This window comes from Prunus avium, chromosome 4 (assembly GCF_965620075.1).
Source record: "Prunus avium chromosome 4, drPruAviu1.hap1.1, whole genome shotgun sequence".
In the NCBI taxonomy this organism is placed as follows: domain Eukaryota; kingdom Viridiplantae; phylum Streptophyta; class Magnoliopsida; order Rosales; family Rosaceae; genus Prunus; species Prunus avium.
In genome coordinates this window covers 10646601-10661553 of record NC_142287.1, presented here as the reverse complement: position 1 = coordinate 10661553, position 14953 = coordinate 10646601, and the positions used below count along the sequence as shown (strand labels likewise).

General features: G+C 47.6%; 1 long non-coding RNA gene across 3 annotated transcripts; it reads left to right on the top strand.

The window, feature by feature from the left end:
• Positions 1 to 2340: 2340 nt before the first annotated feature.
• LOC110774396 (uncharacterized) lies at positions 2341 to 6161 on the top strand. Of its 3 annotated transcripts, XR_015835060.1 has the most exons (3): positions 2341 to 4682; positions 4822 to 5016; positions 5227 to 6161. It is a non-coding gene; the product is annotated as an uncharacterized LOC110774396 (long non-coding RNA). The 3 variants fall into 3 exon arrangements; XR_015835061.1 differs by having other exon boundaries at positions 2341 to 5016; positions 5231 to 6161; XR_015835059.1 differs by having other exon boundaries at positions 2341 to 5016.
• Positions 6162 to 14953: the final 8792 nt, after the last annotated feature.

Below are 14953 nucleotides of genomic sequence, written 5' to 3'. Positions count from 1 at the left end.
CGAGTATGTAGACACGTAGTGGACTCAAATTGGACTTGTAACGAAGAAATTACAAGCAAAATACATAAAAAGGGCATAATTGAAATTTTGGAAAAAGTCAGATTTTTTAAAAAAACCAGATTTCTTCTCTCCTCACTCTCTCTCTCCCCGCATCTCTTCCCTCTCCCCCCCTTTGGTTTTCCAGCCGACACCACCCCTCCTCCCAGCCACCACCATCGACGCCGGCCAGCCCAGATCGGACCGGCGACTCCCCAGCCTCCCAGCCCGACGTCCTCCCCCGCCGCCTGCCGCCATGAATCGCTGGAGAGAACCAGAAAATCGCGTCATTTTTGGCAGAATTTTGTCTGCTCCGTTCGTCGTCATCCGGCCACCAAATCGGATGAATTAGGCACCCGGGCACCAGGTGACCCGCAGGAGGGACCTTCAAAGGGTCCAGCTAGCTCAGAGTATCTGTGAGTGGACTGTTTGTTTTATAAACGTTTATGCATTTTAATTTCATTATTTGATCTTGAATAAGTTTTACTGAATACAGCTTTCCTAGCATGACTTGATAGATTTAAATATTTCTATTTATTTATGTGCTGCCTAGTGGAACATTTAACAAAGGGATTTGGAAAGTCAGAACTAAGGTATTATCAGATTAAATGGCAGCAGGATTTAAGGAATAGTTTTATAAGTAGTTTTATAAACTTTAATCTTTTTTAGAATTATATATATATATATGTATATACATTTATTTTTAAGCCACCATAGGTACCCAAGGTTGCCTTCAGTAGAATAAATGTTGCCTCGGAAATAAAGTTGCCTTCGAAATAAAATTATGTTGCCTTCGGTATTATTGATGTCGACGGACATCCAGTTGCCTTCGGGTAGGTCAGCATGCTTGACACAGCCCCACGAGTCTCGGGGACGCTCGAACTGTGTGGTGCTAGGATTGCGGATCAGGCCGACCAAGTGTCCCCTGAATTCTGCTAGGATTGCGGCTCGGGTGACCTTGTGTTTCCCGAGGTCTGCTAGGACGTGTCACTCCGGTGGCACAATGATGGAATTGACGGATTATAAGGAATTGACGGAATTATAAATGGGTACACCTAGGTGGTAGATTAAAAGTTGATTTCAATGCTTTCAATGATTTAATGTTTGATCAAGTATGTGATTGATTATATATATATAGATATGAATGCATTGATTTCAGTACGACTTTATATAAGAAATGATTTAGTTTCATAACTGTTTTTACAGTGGGGTTAGTATGTTCATATGCTATTTTCATAAACTTTGTTTTTGGTCCACTCACCTTTTTAATGTTTTGCGCCCCCAGGTAGTAGTCGTGCATCAGTGCGCCACCACCGGGCCGAGTCCATCTTCCGCTACATCCCTTGGTTTTGATTAGTTGTGTTTTATTTGTAACCTACGCTGTATAGATGCTCTGATATTGCCCTAGAATACATGTCTAACTGTTAGTATGTATTTATTTGTATGCTGGCAGTTGGTGTATATTTTTATATGCTTGTTTGACAGGTGTAACTTTGGGATTGATCTAATTGCAGGGGAGACTCTGCTGAGTTTTTTTTTCCAGCAAAAGTCAAACCCCAGTTTTAGTTGAAGGTTGACTAGAAGGGCAATTAGGTCATTCGTGCTCGGCACTTGCCAGGCGTCGGACACGCACAGGGTTCGGCTCGGATTCCAAAGTGGAATTTGGGTCGGGTCCTGTCAAGCAGCAATCCTAGCAAGAACAGGAACGGCTCAAGACTTCTGCTCTCTCTCAGAATCTGTTTCAGCTCTCTCTTTATGATGAGAATAGGTTTAGAGAACGTGTCTGATGAGAGCAGGGCCTTAAGCTTATATAGGCTAGGTCAAGTCGTCTCTACTCATAACCGAGGGCCGACTTGACTAATCTTCCAAGCCCACTTAATCGGTTCACACAAAAAAGGAAACAAAATAGGACTCCTTAATAGGCCTCAAAACCTTTCCTTATTTCACAAGGTTTTGGGCCTCAAGGTACAACTTAATTTAAACCCTTATCAAACCTGATATAACTTTGTATCTAGTGCACCGATCTAAATGGGAAAACATAACATTTTGTACACTTATCATACACTTTTTTCAAGGATTTTCAGCCGTTTCTCTGGTGGAAACTAAGCTAATCAAACGTCCCCGATTATTTTTTTGGCCCATTTAGCACTCAAACTCTTAAGAGCAGGGCCGGCCTTGAGGGTGTGCATAGAGTGCGATGGGCATGGGCCTACAATTAAAGGGGCCCCAAATTATATATTTATACTATATTGGCCCAAATCTAAAATAAAAAATTAGAATGAGCTAGCCACATAGGGAATAGAAAGAAAAAAAAAATGGCTTTCTCTTCCAAGACCAAGACCGAGCTTCCTCTCTTTCCAATACATCCAAAGATCTCCCTTTTTACAGATTTGTATTTCTTTTTCTACCTCACTTGCAACATCTCTCTCTCTCTCTCTCTCTCTCTCTCTCTCTCGCTCACATGGTTCTTCTCCTCTCTCCAAGCTCTCTTTTTGTTCTATATTTCTTTCTTGCAACCTCTCTCTCTCTCTCTGAAAACCTCTTTTCTCATGAAAGGAATTGGGGCAAACTGTAAAACAGTTTTGGTTAGTCAGTTAGCCACGTGTCAAGTTTTAGTTGGGAATTATTGTTGTAACCTCGTCGGTGGCTTTATTACCAATTGGGCAGCCATTGTACGATCATGTTGAGAAATATACAGAAATATTCTTTGATTCCCTCTACTCTTGGTAAATTCCTAAGGTAGAAAGATAGAGTCTTATCATTGGTATAAGGCCATTGATCTTCTAAGTTGTTCCTTTAGTGTATGACATGTGCTCGTGTTCGTACTCATTCGGTAACAATGGAAGCTCACGTTTCTGCGCTCGAAGCCTCTAATTCCAAAAACCAACACATTTTAGAAGCCATTCAACGTCTTCTTAAGGATAAGTTCACGTCAATTGATAAACGTCTTGATTCAATTGATTCTCATCGTGAAGATTCTGATCATCCCCTTCTGCATCCATCTTACGACGACGATGGGGATGGCTTTCGGCGGCGGGGAGAGAGGGATCACTGTGAGAGGTAAAGGGGTTTTCTTTCTAAGAATCGTATGCCCTTTGTTAAGATGGAATTTCCCAGATTCAACGATGGGGATGATCCAATTGAATGGGTTTACAAGGCGGAGCAGTATTTTGATTATTTGGATTATTTTTCGGTGCCATCTAAGAAGAAGGTAAAAATGATTTCTTTCCATCTGGATCGTGAGGCTTTACAATGGTATTAGTGGGAGGAATGTGCTTCTTCTTTGTCCAAGTGGGAAGATTTTACCAGGACCTTTTGTAGAGAATTTGGCTCTTATGGGTTTGAGGATTTTGCAGAGTCACTGTTTAAGCTTCATCAAATTGGTTCTTTAAAGGATTATATCTCTGAATTTCGACATTTGGCAACTCGAATCCGAGATCTTAGTCCAAATTTTCGATTGAGCTGTTTCATTGGTGGATTAAGGGAAGAACTCAAGCATGATGTCAAGTTGCTTTGTCTTGCTACATGAATTTTGCTCATGAAGTGGATGTTAAACTCCAAAAGTTGAGGTATGTGCATTTTTCTGGAAATTTTAAGTCAAGATTGCCTCTTTTACCCATTCAAAATGATTTAGTTCCTGCTGAAAGTGATATTGTTCCGAGGAAGGATATGCCTATCAAGAAATTAACTCTTGCGGAAATCCAATATAAACGACTGAATAATCTTTGCTTTTATTGTGATGAAAAATTTGTGAGGGGCCATAAGTGTGCTAGGAAACAAATCTTATTGCTGGATATATGGGTTATAATAGCTCCAAGGAAGAGGAAATAGTTCAAGAATTGCAACACATTTAATAGGTAGCTGAGGTGAATGCTTGTTGTATCATAAGGTATGGTACTACTTCCCCTATGCTATTAACACTACGAAACTCAATGCTTTAATAAAGAACTGTCTTGTTGTGGTATTGTTGGATTATGGGCTCTGATAATTTCATCAATATGTGCATGGTTAAGAAGTTGGGTTGGAAGTTAGATCAGTATCATATTTGTGATGTCATGATAACTGATGGTGGACAGGTTCAGAGTAGGGATTGTTGTGTTGGGGTACCCTTGACCATAGGGAATTGTGTCTATACCTCTTATATGTTTGCTTTACCATTGGGTGGCTGTGACATTGTGTTAGGGGTCCAATGGTTGTGAACTCTTGGTCCAATCTTATATGGGACTTTAAAAGATTAACTATGAAGTTTTGGCAGGGGAATGAGCAAATTTGTTTATCCAGTTCTAAGCCTCAACCTCCACATTGTAACACCCCCAACCCAATTTAATCGTTTTATTCAATTTAGCTATTTGTGAAATTACAATTTTTCCCTTGGATGGTATCGGCATTTTAGTCATTTTTTTTTTCTTTTTTCAAAAGTGTTTATACCAAAATGAACAGCCTATGAGAACCAAACAAGTGGACAAGGTAGGGCTTGGCCATGGCAGCCTTCGATACCTGGCCTACCGATCCTGTGATTAGGGCAACCCCCTTCTCTGGGACACGTGGCATGCTCACAATCGACGTCTATAGTCCCACATCGAAATTCTAAACAATGTGCACACCTCTCAAAGCCTATAAAAGAGGACAACTATCCCAAAATAGAGGTAATCAGAACTAACAACATACAAGCCTATTGATCTATCAGTTTAATTTACTAAATCCGAACTTACTTAAGCATCGGAGAGCCTTCGGCCGGTACCACACCGGTGCCCTAGGCCTTACTGAGCGTTTTTCATCTTGTAGATCACATGCTCTACCGAGGCCCAAAGTGTTCCAAAGGCCCAACATCACTAAGTTGAGCCCAAGAGTGCCGAACCATTTTTGAGCATCAACAGTTTGGCGCCGTCTGTGGGAAATGATAAACATCAACCCTTTACCCCTACTACATGGGGATCACATTAAAATCTACGTTCTTACCACAGGAAGGATTACCATTCGGTAAGCAAGGCGGAGCTAGCCGAGCGCTACCCCCATGTACACCAATGGGCAATGATAAACACATAATTATTACAATTTCTATCCCTAATCTATATTTGTTAGTACTTTGTTTCAATGAATTTTGAACCAATTAGAATGTTACATTGCATTTTACAAATTCATTTGCACTTCATTGAAATAAAGGCTAATTCAGTTGAATTTTTCTATTAGGTAGCTCTCTCTTTGCAAGCAGCCCAAGGAGAGAAAAGAAATGAAGCCCAAACTCCAGTCCATTTTCGGAAGCAACCTTGCAAGCCCCAAAACGCACGTTTTTACTGCTAAGATGGGAATACAGTCTTCATGAAAGTTGGTCCAATATGTGTCTATTATAACATATCCAAATGTGAGCTCCATTGGATACATATTGAAACCTATGGTCTTCCTAAACCAATCCTGGTTCAAGAAGAATTCCTTTTTCCAGCAACCTAAAGGAATGATTGTAGCCAACCAAAAAGATAGCAGTCAGCAACTTTGGACAGCAACCATGTGTGCAGCAGCAAAGTCACATGATTTACCACAGCAAAAGAAGTATAAAGCATGTTGTTGGCTGACACAAGATATGAAATTCAAATGCCAATATGCCTACAAGTAATGAGCAGAGAAACATAAAGAAAAGAAAGAGGGATGGCAGCTGCCAAAAGAAGAAAGATAATGAAAAAGAATGTTGAGCTGCAGCTTACACGTGAAGAAAGCATGAGTATCTGTGGTCAGCCAAAAAGAAAAAGGAATAAAAAGATGTTGATGTAATGATATAACCCACGTTGGTAATGGTTTAATAGCAGCTGCAAGAGGATCTCACTCCTCTATAAATAGAGACCAACACAATGGAAGAGGAGTGCAGAATTTGTGTAAGAGTTTTGGCACCAAAATAGATAGTAGTTTAACAGCTGGGGAGCCGAGAGGCAAGGATCCAGGGAGAGGAAAAATGGCAATATAATTGGAGAGAACCTTGGGGAGCCATGAGGCAAGGAACCAAGGGGTTGATGGTGCAATTTTTCCTTCTCCTCTTTGTTCTTAATTCTTATCTTGTATTGTTATTTTATTTATGTCTAGTTAAACTTTGTTAATGATGAAACACCATTATGAAATGAAGTTCTAGTTCTTAACTTTCAATTCCCAACTATTATATTCTTCAATGTTTATAATTTCACCTTCACATGATTAATAGGTTAATTTTCTTTTCACCACTTCTATCATGTATTTGTGGTAGTTAGGAATACAAGTTAATCTATTAATGCATCCTTGGTTTTGTATTACTAATATACAATTTTCTTTGATCCTTTGTAGTTAAACAATATTTTTCACATAGGATTTGTAATTATGAAGGGAAGGGGAATTTACATAAGATTAATAAAATGCATGCTTAATTGATATATCTTGAGAAAGTAGTAGATTGATTTCCTGATTGCTACTTCGTGGGAATTGTTAGAGTTTATCGAATAATGGTATGGAATCTAAAACCTTAGTTTTTCCCCTATTTTAGTTTATTTGCATTTTCAATTCTTTGCTTTATTTCATTTTCTTTTTCAACTTTGAATTAACTTGGGTTGGGTTTGTTTTCCATCTTTTTCATGCACTCCCTGTGGGTACGACCTCTCACTTACACACGCTTATTCTACAAATGATTCGTGCGCTTGCGAGTTTTATAAATTTAAAACATGCACCTTCGGGTGGCCAACAGGCAATCCTTCTGTAATCCAAACCACTGCCGAGGCCAAGCTTCTAGCTCAAATCACGGCTCTTCGGCAGGATATGGCTAAATTACAGGAACACAACAATCTTCTCTCTTCCAAAGTCGATGAAATGCAACAATTGCTTAATCACCAGCAAACACAAAACATTCAGACCAATTAATCCTCTCAGAGTCTACAGACTCCCCATCGGCGAAAGAATGGTAAGCAGGGGGCAAAGGCAATGCCTGCACCCTCCAAACACTTGGTAGTCCCGGCCCCTAAGGGTAAACCCCACGTGCCGAAGAAGGTCTATTTTGACTGCCGTCACAGATTGTTGGATCGGGAGGCCGAACGGCAGAGATCACCGATCAGGATAGATGCACACCTAAACGATTCCCGACTGAGAGTCCTGGGGAATAAATCCCCAATACGAAGGGTACAAGGTTTGGAGTCGACGGCGGAATCCGATCATGAGTACGCTTCCTCTACGAATCAGTCGTCAACCTACCGTTTAGCAACTCCAACGAGGTATTCTGAGGTTAACCCGATCAGGTCCCCACGACGTTCGGAACACCATACAACAGAGGAGATCCCAAGCAGAGACCCTGTCATTCGCCTCCTCCTTCAGAGGGTGCAGAAGATGGAGGACGACAGAACTCGTTCTCAGGAACCCGACTGGGGAAAGCTTCGGCCAGGATCGTTCACCGAACGTATAAGACGCTCACGGCAGGACAGAGACGTGCAGCCCTTACACACACCGTTTTACACGGGCATAGAGGACCCCCTGACACACCTTCACTCTTTTCAATCTTCCATGGGATGCAAGGGACTCAACGATGAAGGACAGTGCCTGCTGTTCCCGTCCTCGCTCACGGAGGCATCCTTGAACTGGTTCTACCATTTAGAACTAGGGACAATCGATTCCTTTGATGAGCTGAAGCGGATCTTCCAGAACCATTTCATGATTCAGACAGACAGGTTGTACTCTGCCGACGACTTGTACACCGTCTGGCAGCCGGAAGACGAGCCCCTTCGAGAGTACGCTGCTCGTTTCAGCCATGAGTATTCCAGGTGCCCGGAAACCGATGATAAGGCGGCCTTCGACACCTTCAAGAGTGGCCTTCGGTCCTCACATTTTTGGTACTTGGTACACAGTACCAACTGGCGTACCTACGATGAGTTGATGAAACAAGCAGCGATCCACGCCAAGGTCGAATACTTTAACTCAAAAACCAGGCCTTCGGCTCGGGAGGATGCAGTTTCACAAAAGTATTTGGCACAAGAAAAGCTGTATGACGCTATTAAGAAAAACGAGAAAAACAGCAAGTATCAGGCAGGGAACAAATGGAAGGACTCAAACTGCGGCGCTCGGCAGGATCACTCCAAGAAAGGAAAAGGGAGATTCGGCTGCAGCGACCACCGGGGGCCACTACTGAACCATGGCCAAGGGCAAGAAGTCTATACCCTGCTCAACGCCTCTTACGGAGCTGTCCTCATGAACGAGCAGGAGATTATACCGAAGCCCGTCAACCGGAAACCCAATCGGCAGGACAACCGAGACACTGGCAAATTCTGCCGATACCACCAACACAACAGTCACAACACAGAGGACTACGAAAAATCGTCGAACGATTGATTTGGGAGGGCAAGTTGGATCAGTACATTGCCAGGCCCCAACAGGCGCCAGCCCCGAACACAAATTGGCAGATCAACATGATCAACACCATTAGCGGAGGACCAACCTTGGCAGGCGTATCCAACCGCTCAAGCAAGCAGTACATCGGGTAGCTCAATATCCCCAAGTCCTCGGCATCGAGAGCAGCCGGCATACAAAAGTGCCAAAAGTACGATGGGAACCCATAACATTTTACGAAGAAGAGGAAGAAGGGATCCTTTACCCGCATGACGATTCGATGATTATCCGAGCCTAAATAGTTGAATTCGATGTCGGAAGGGTCTTGATCAACACTGGGAGTTGTTTGTGCCTGATGAATCATGGCCATAAGCTGGCCGAAGGAGCCCCTTCTCTCGGCCCTGGCACTTGTTCGTAAAATCTGAAACGCAGCGTTTCGCCAGGGTACTTCGCCTTCCTAAAGATAAAAGAAGAAATGCTAAGGCATGAGCATCTCGGCCTCAAGCGCAGGCCGAGGTCAAGGCCGAACAAAATCGCGGTCAAGGCATTAAAGGCAAATCATCACGTGACAGCAGGGTCCCAGGCTTCATTTAATGAAGTAGTGCCTGTTTGATGCAGCAAACCCATTGGCCACAAAGAGGCATTTAATGCGTGAGGGAAGGTGGGAAGTGACTGAAGTCAGGATTTGGTGATGAGGATCAGAGTGATTAGACATGGACATTCTCACAAGAATTCTGACAGCCTGAGATATTGGTTCACCAGCTATCCAGGCCATAAATGTGTCTCCACGGCCAGAGGCTCAGAACCCACGATCGAGAGCGGCGGCCGAGATTCACCGGGATTTCTGGGGTCACACCACCATACTTCACGATCCCAAATGTCGATTGGACTGCCCACTTGCGCTAATCAGACTTCACTATGCGTAAATTCAGCCTCGATTACTCATCTAGGGACTCTTCCTATAAATACAAGACTCGTGCTACATTCAAAGGGTTCAACACCAAAACAAAGCCTCCCACGGAGCAACTTATTTTTTCCTGTAATGCACTTTCAATATCTTTACTTGCTTTCCTAGGAGTAGTGGTAGATTGTAAGGAAAATCCATTCATCAATATATCATACGACCCTTGATTTTCAAGGCGCCGGAGTACCATCCTTGTTGTTCGTTCACTCACCCCATATATCACACGACCGTCGCTCCCTGAGCAGTGCGCCGAAGCACCGCCCAAAACCCACCACCAACACCATCACTCAACGGCCTTGTAGTTCAGGCCGTGAACCTAACAGCCGAGACCAGTTCCTCTCTCGGCTACAATCGTTTGACTAGGAAGACAGATCAAATAGGCGCACCACTTATCCAACCAACACTCATCAACACATCGACGCACGGTAGACCGTGCTGGCACGCCCGCGCACAACCGCACCGCACCCAAAAGCAGGAAACCACGTGTTAACGCACATCCCCTCGGCCCGGAACTCCAGGCCGTGAGATTTGCGCGGCAGACACTTTTGGCACGCCCAGTGGGACAACTGTCAAAAACTTATGGTGGAAACTAGGGCACAGGCAAAGCTCAAAAACAAAGCAGTCGAAATGACTTCTGAGACTCCTGAGTCCACCTCACCAATCACAAGTATCGAGACCGAACATACGGTCGGGATCTCGGCAGGCGCTCCAGTAACGACGGATCGCACGGTCGAATCCATGCAGGAACAAGCAGTAATGGAGGATTTGATGTCCAGGCAGGCTTGCAGGATGGAAACATCCTTCATGGCCACGATGGACAGATTCTCTTCAGAGCTACGAACGCTTTTCCAGGAGAGGATGCCAGTGGCCTCGCACTCAACACCCCCTGGAGCCGGACATAGAAGCCAGAAACGTGAAAGGATTGAGCCTTACGGCGAAAGCAGCAACCTTGGCGTCTTTTCCCGTACCCAAGCGTTAGGCTACGGCCAGCATTCTTTGCCGCCGACCAACGGCTGGGGGCAGTCCCAGCCCTCAAGGGCGAGTCCCGAACCAAACCAACCGGCAAAGAGAGCATGTAGCCCGCTCCACGCTCTAGCCAAAGCATTCAGTAGGAGTCCTACGGTGTCTGCGGCCGAGCAATTCGGCCGAACCCATACTTTGGCGGATCAAGCACAGTCTGGCCAAAGCAGTATGACCGGAGCGTTACCACAACAGTGCGAGCAAAAAGGCATGACTGTTGCACTATCATTGCAAATACACGATTCGGCCATTCAGACGACCAGGTGACCATACCTCGATGGCTAGCCGACCGAGATTATCTCGGCCAAACCCATGGCGTTCCACTGAAACTACCCGGCTCGGTCATAACGGCCGAGCCCGTTGCTCAGACGGCCCGGCAGGATTGGCCACGAAACAATGCGCAGCGAAACAGGCCGTGTCAAGGGTTTCGGTTTAAGGACATTCGGCCTATCGAAAAAGACGATTTAATAAAGGGAGAGCTGGGGGCACCAGATTACCCAAGGCCGCGCCTGTCAAAGGAACTTAGCAATGCGCACGATTTATTTTCTAAGGTTTTTTGGGCACGCCGTATCTCAGAAATTTCGGCCGTGGGTATAGCCCCTTATGTCTTGGCCAACGCCCATGACCCTGGTAAAATATCAAAGCAGAGGGTTCGATTTCTTCAAAGTATCGGGCAGCATGGCCAAGAGAAGAAGGGCCACTCGCAGGTGAGGCCCAGGAGTTCAGAGAATTCCGAACAGTCGGAACTCGACGCCTGCAACTCGGCGCAAGTTCAAAAGAAGATGGCGCCAAAGACCTACGACAAAAAAGTCAAGAAGAAGAAAAGAGGAAGGTAGGCGAACGAATTAAACAAACGGTGCAATCAACATAAGGCAAGAGGCATACGGTTGATTATTTTTGGGAAAAAGACTAGCCTTATTAATTAGTTTAAAGGAGTTTCTTTACAATAAGGATGAACGACCAGTCATGGCCGATCGAAAAATACGGAAACTATACAAAAAATATATGTGTAAATAAAATAGTGTATGTGAATTTTTATTACATCCCAGAAAAGAGAAAAAGAAAAATAGTTGAGATGGCCGCTCTTCGCCCGCTTAGACCCCTTCGCTGAACATCCCCCAGATCAGGCAGGTGATCCTTCTCCAAGCAATGTCCCCACCGTTGATATCCACCTGCCATCTCGCGCGAATCAGCTTCCGCTCGGCCAGGGCCTTCTTCGTCTCATTCGCTGCTTTAAGGATTCGCTTGGCCGAGGATTTCAGCTCGCTCCCAGCTGCGACCGCGCCATCTCGGCGTTGAAGGATGAGATCTGGGCGAGCCTGGAGCTCAGTAATCTGGGCCTCAAGCTGCGCAAGCTCTTCATTCTCTCGTTGGACGACGAGGTCGTTCTCTTTCAGTCGGGCCATTGCAGGGTGAACTTGTTCTTTAATCACCTCCAGATCCTGCTCGAGCGAGCTCCCCTCAGCTTCAGCATACCGGCCGATCATCTCCTCGCCTTCGGTCAGTCGGGCTTGCAGTTCATCTAGTTGGGCCGAGTCGAGCAGGCCGAGCGCCATGGCCGTATCCAAGCAGGACCTAAACTCCGTAATCGCCCCAGCGGTGGTCATTTGCCGAACATCGAGGAGAAGGAACTCCCGGAGCCGTTCAATAACGGTCTTGGAGTCCTCGTCCAAGGGAGTCGAGGCCGAGCTTCCCCCTTCCTCATGGAGGCTGGCGTATAGCTCCTCAAGATCATCGGAGGAGGTGGCCTCCTAAACATAAGAGGGAGGAGGGGTAAGAGATAATTAACTAGGACATAAAGGGATAAACAAAAAGGAGGTCGAATACTCACGGGGAGCGAAAGGTCGGTCATCACCGCCGAAGTGGTTCGCAGGAGACTCGGCACACTCACAACCGTGGCTCTAGTCATCACTGGCTCAGCCACGACCGTTGAGTCCTGGAACGACGGCATAGGAGGCATGGTCGCGGCAACCATGGCCAGCGGCGGCGACGATTGGGGAGGCTAGAGACGAAAGTTCGGTCAGAAGTGTAGAACAGATCAAAACAAAACAATAAAGCCAAGTATATTGAAGACGGTTTCTTACCGAGCGAAAGGAGATGCCGCTTGGGCGACGAGGGGTGGACGGCAAAGGCCCACTTGGCACGTCCACAGCAGGCTCTTCGGCGGCCTCGTCGGTTGCTTCCTCAGCGGCCTCCTAACCCACCTCCTCGCCGCTCTCATCGCCGACCTCTTCGGTAGCTCCCTCAGTGACCTCTTCGGCGACTTCCTCGGCAATCTCTCCGGTCGCCCCTTCTGCAGTCTCCTCGGCAGGCGGCACGTCTGCGGGCGCAATCTCAGCGCCTCAGCCACTTCTTCGGCGGTGGCCGCCTCCTCAACCATCGCCTCTGCGGCTCCCACCTCCTCGACCACCAGGTGGGCAGCGGCCGCTTCCTTTACAAATGGCACCTCGACCGTAGCCTGTTCCTCGACTCTTGCCACGTCCTGAGGAAAGAACTAGATTACCAGAATGCACAAAAAGGGAAAAAAGGATGCCAGGGAGTGGTACTTACGGTCGCAGGAGGGGCCGCACTCACGATCACAGGCGGAGTCTCCTCCTCACCTCTGCCCTCCGAGGAGGTAAAAAGGGTCCTCTTCCTCGGCCGCTGCGGGGCCGCCATTTCGGCCGCGGCACTCTGGGCCGGCGCGGCCTCAACACCCGACGTCTCTCGACTCCTCTTGCGACTCGAGGCTGCGTATACGAGGAAAAGAGACAAGAAGTGAGGTGTCCAGAGACAAAACTGGTTTAAAAAGGCCGGTGAAGAATAAATGACAAATAGAAAAAGTAGGCGAGGCTTACCTGCAGCAGTGGTCGGTCGAGCTGGCGGAGAGGACGGCACGGTCCTGTGCGCCAGCGTCTTTCGTGCCCCCACCACAGGCGTCGCCCTGGGAGCTGGGGCCGCGGTCGAAGATGGGGCCACGGTGGAGGCTACGGCCACTGATCTAGCCAGGGGAGGGGCCGTCACCCTGGGGGCGGCCACGGCCGGGGCACTTGGTCGAGGCGGCCCAGCTGATACCTTCTTCACTTTGCTGCCCTTGGGGGTGAGAGGGTCCCAATCTGCATTCGTCAGGGCCGCCCTCACGGCCTCTTCAACAGGACGAATGAATCTAGCCGAGATACACTCCTCATACCAGATCCTTCCATCTTCGTCATACGCATTCCGGCGCGACCAAGGCGTCAGAGTCAGGAAGGTCATTCCCTTTTGGAGCTGGAAGGTGATCTCAGCCACACCGTGCTGCTGAGAGACGTCGGCCCTCCAGGACGATAGCCGGTTGGTTGACAAGGGGGGGAGTGGGGCCGTTTGGATTAGGCCGAACTGCCGTGCCACAAAGTTCGGCAGATACACCTCAGCCCCGGCTTTGGACAGGCCGCAATGGAGGTCGCGCGAAACCAGGAAGGAGCCCCAGATCTCCTTCAGATCGTTCTCTGTCTCAACATCAGGAACGACGGAGAGGTCGTGGGTCAGGAACAGAGGGAACGGCCGAGCAAGGCAGACTCGGAACTGCGTACCAGTTCTCTCGGCCAAGCCGTAGAAGAATTTGTAGCAGAAGGCCGTGGCGTTATGCTTCTTGGGGGCTCGAGCAAATACGTTGGCCACCGGCTTGTTGTCATGGGGAGCGGCCACCCCCCTCAGCTCTAGGAAGTAGGCCTGCAGCCAGAACTGGAAGGCCCACAGTGGACCACCGTGCTTCGGCTTCATCCCATCAGTGACGATGTCATGAAGCGTGCGGTAGATGTGGCCAAGTAGGAACGGGCCGAGCGCTTACCTACCGCCCTGCGCTAGGTAATCGGCCAGGTGGGCGAACTCCAGGGTAACCTTGTTCGCCTGGGTGCAAAACCCGAACTTGCACAACCAGTACAGCAAGAACGCGGCGTGTTCAACCTCGCCGAGAGGGGCAACGGCATCTTCTTCATCACTGTCTTCTACGCCGAAGTTGCTGTAGAAACTGGAGTAGTTGAGCATGTTCTTCGCCTTGCTCCCAGCGACTCTCGCAAGAGTAGGCCACGTAGCCTTAAAGCTCCCTTCCACCTCGGGAGCAACCAGGGCGGCGTTTACTTCCACGCCGAGGGGGGACAGGCCGAACAGGGCGGCCATGTCTAGAACGGTCGGCGTCATCATGCCGAACCAAAAGTTCATGGTGTTGGTGGCCGACGACCAAAAGCACAGGGCTGCGGCCAAGAGAGACCGGTCCATGATGAGCGGCCGATCGAATAGCTTGATCAAGTGGTGGATGCCTTGATCTTTCCATTGCTGACCGAAGAAATGCTCCATCCTCGGCAGCCATTTTTCCCAGTCTGGGGTCACGGTTGGCCACTGTTGCTGCGGCCTGAGGACATTCCAGTCCTGGAAGTCTCCCCCGTCAAAGGCTGAATGATCCACCAGATTGTTCTTCAGATGGGCCACAAGCCTCTCTGGCATTCTGCCATTAATGGAGGGGCCGAGAACGCAGGAATCAGTGGGGGCGCCATCGTCGTCGGCCCAGGGCGTGATGATGTCAGGGAGGATCGAGCCCTAAATATCTCGGCAGATAGCCTCGAATTCAGTTTGGAAGGTTTGGGACCGAACTTC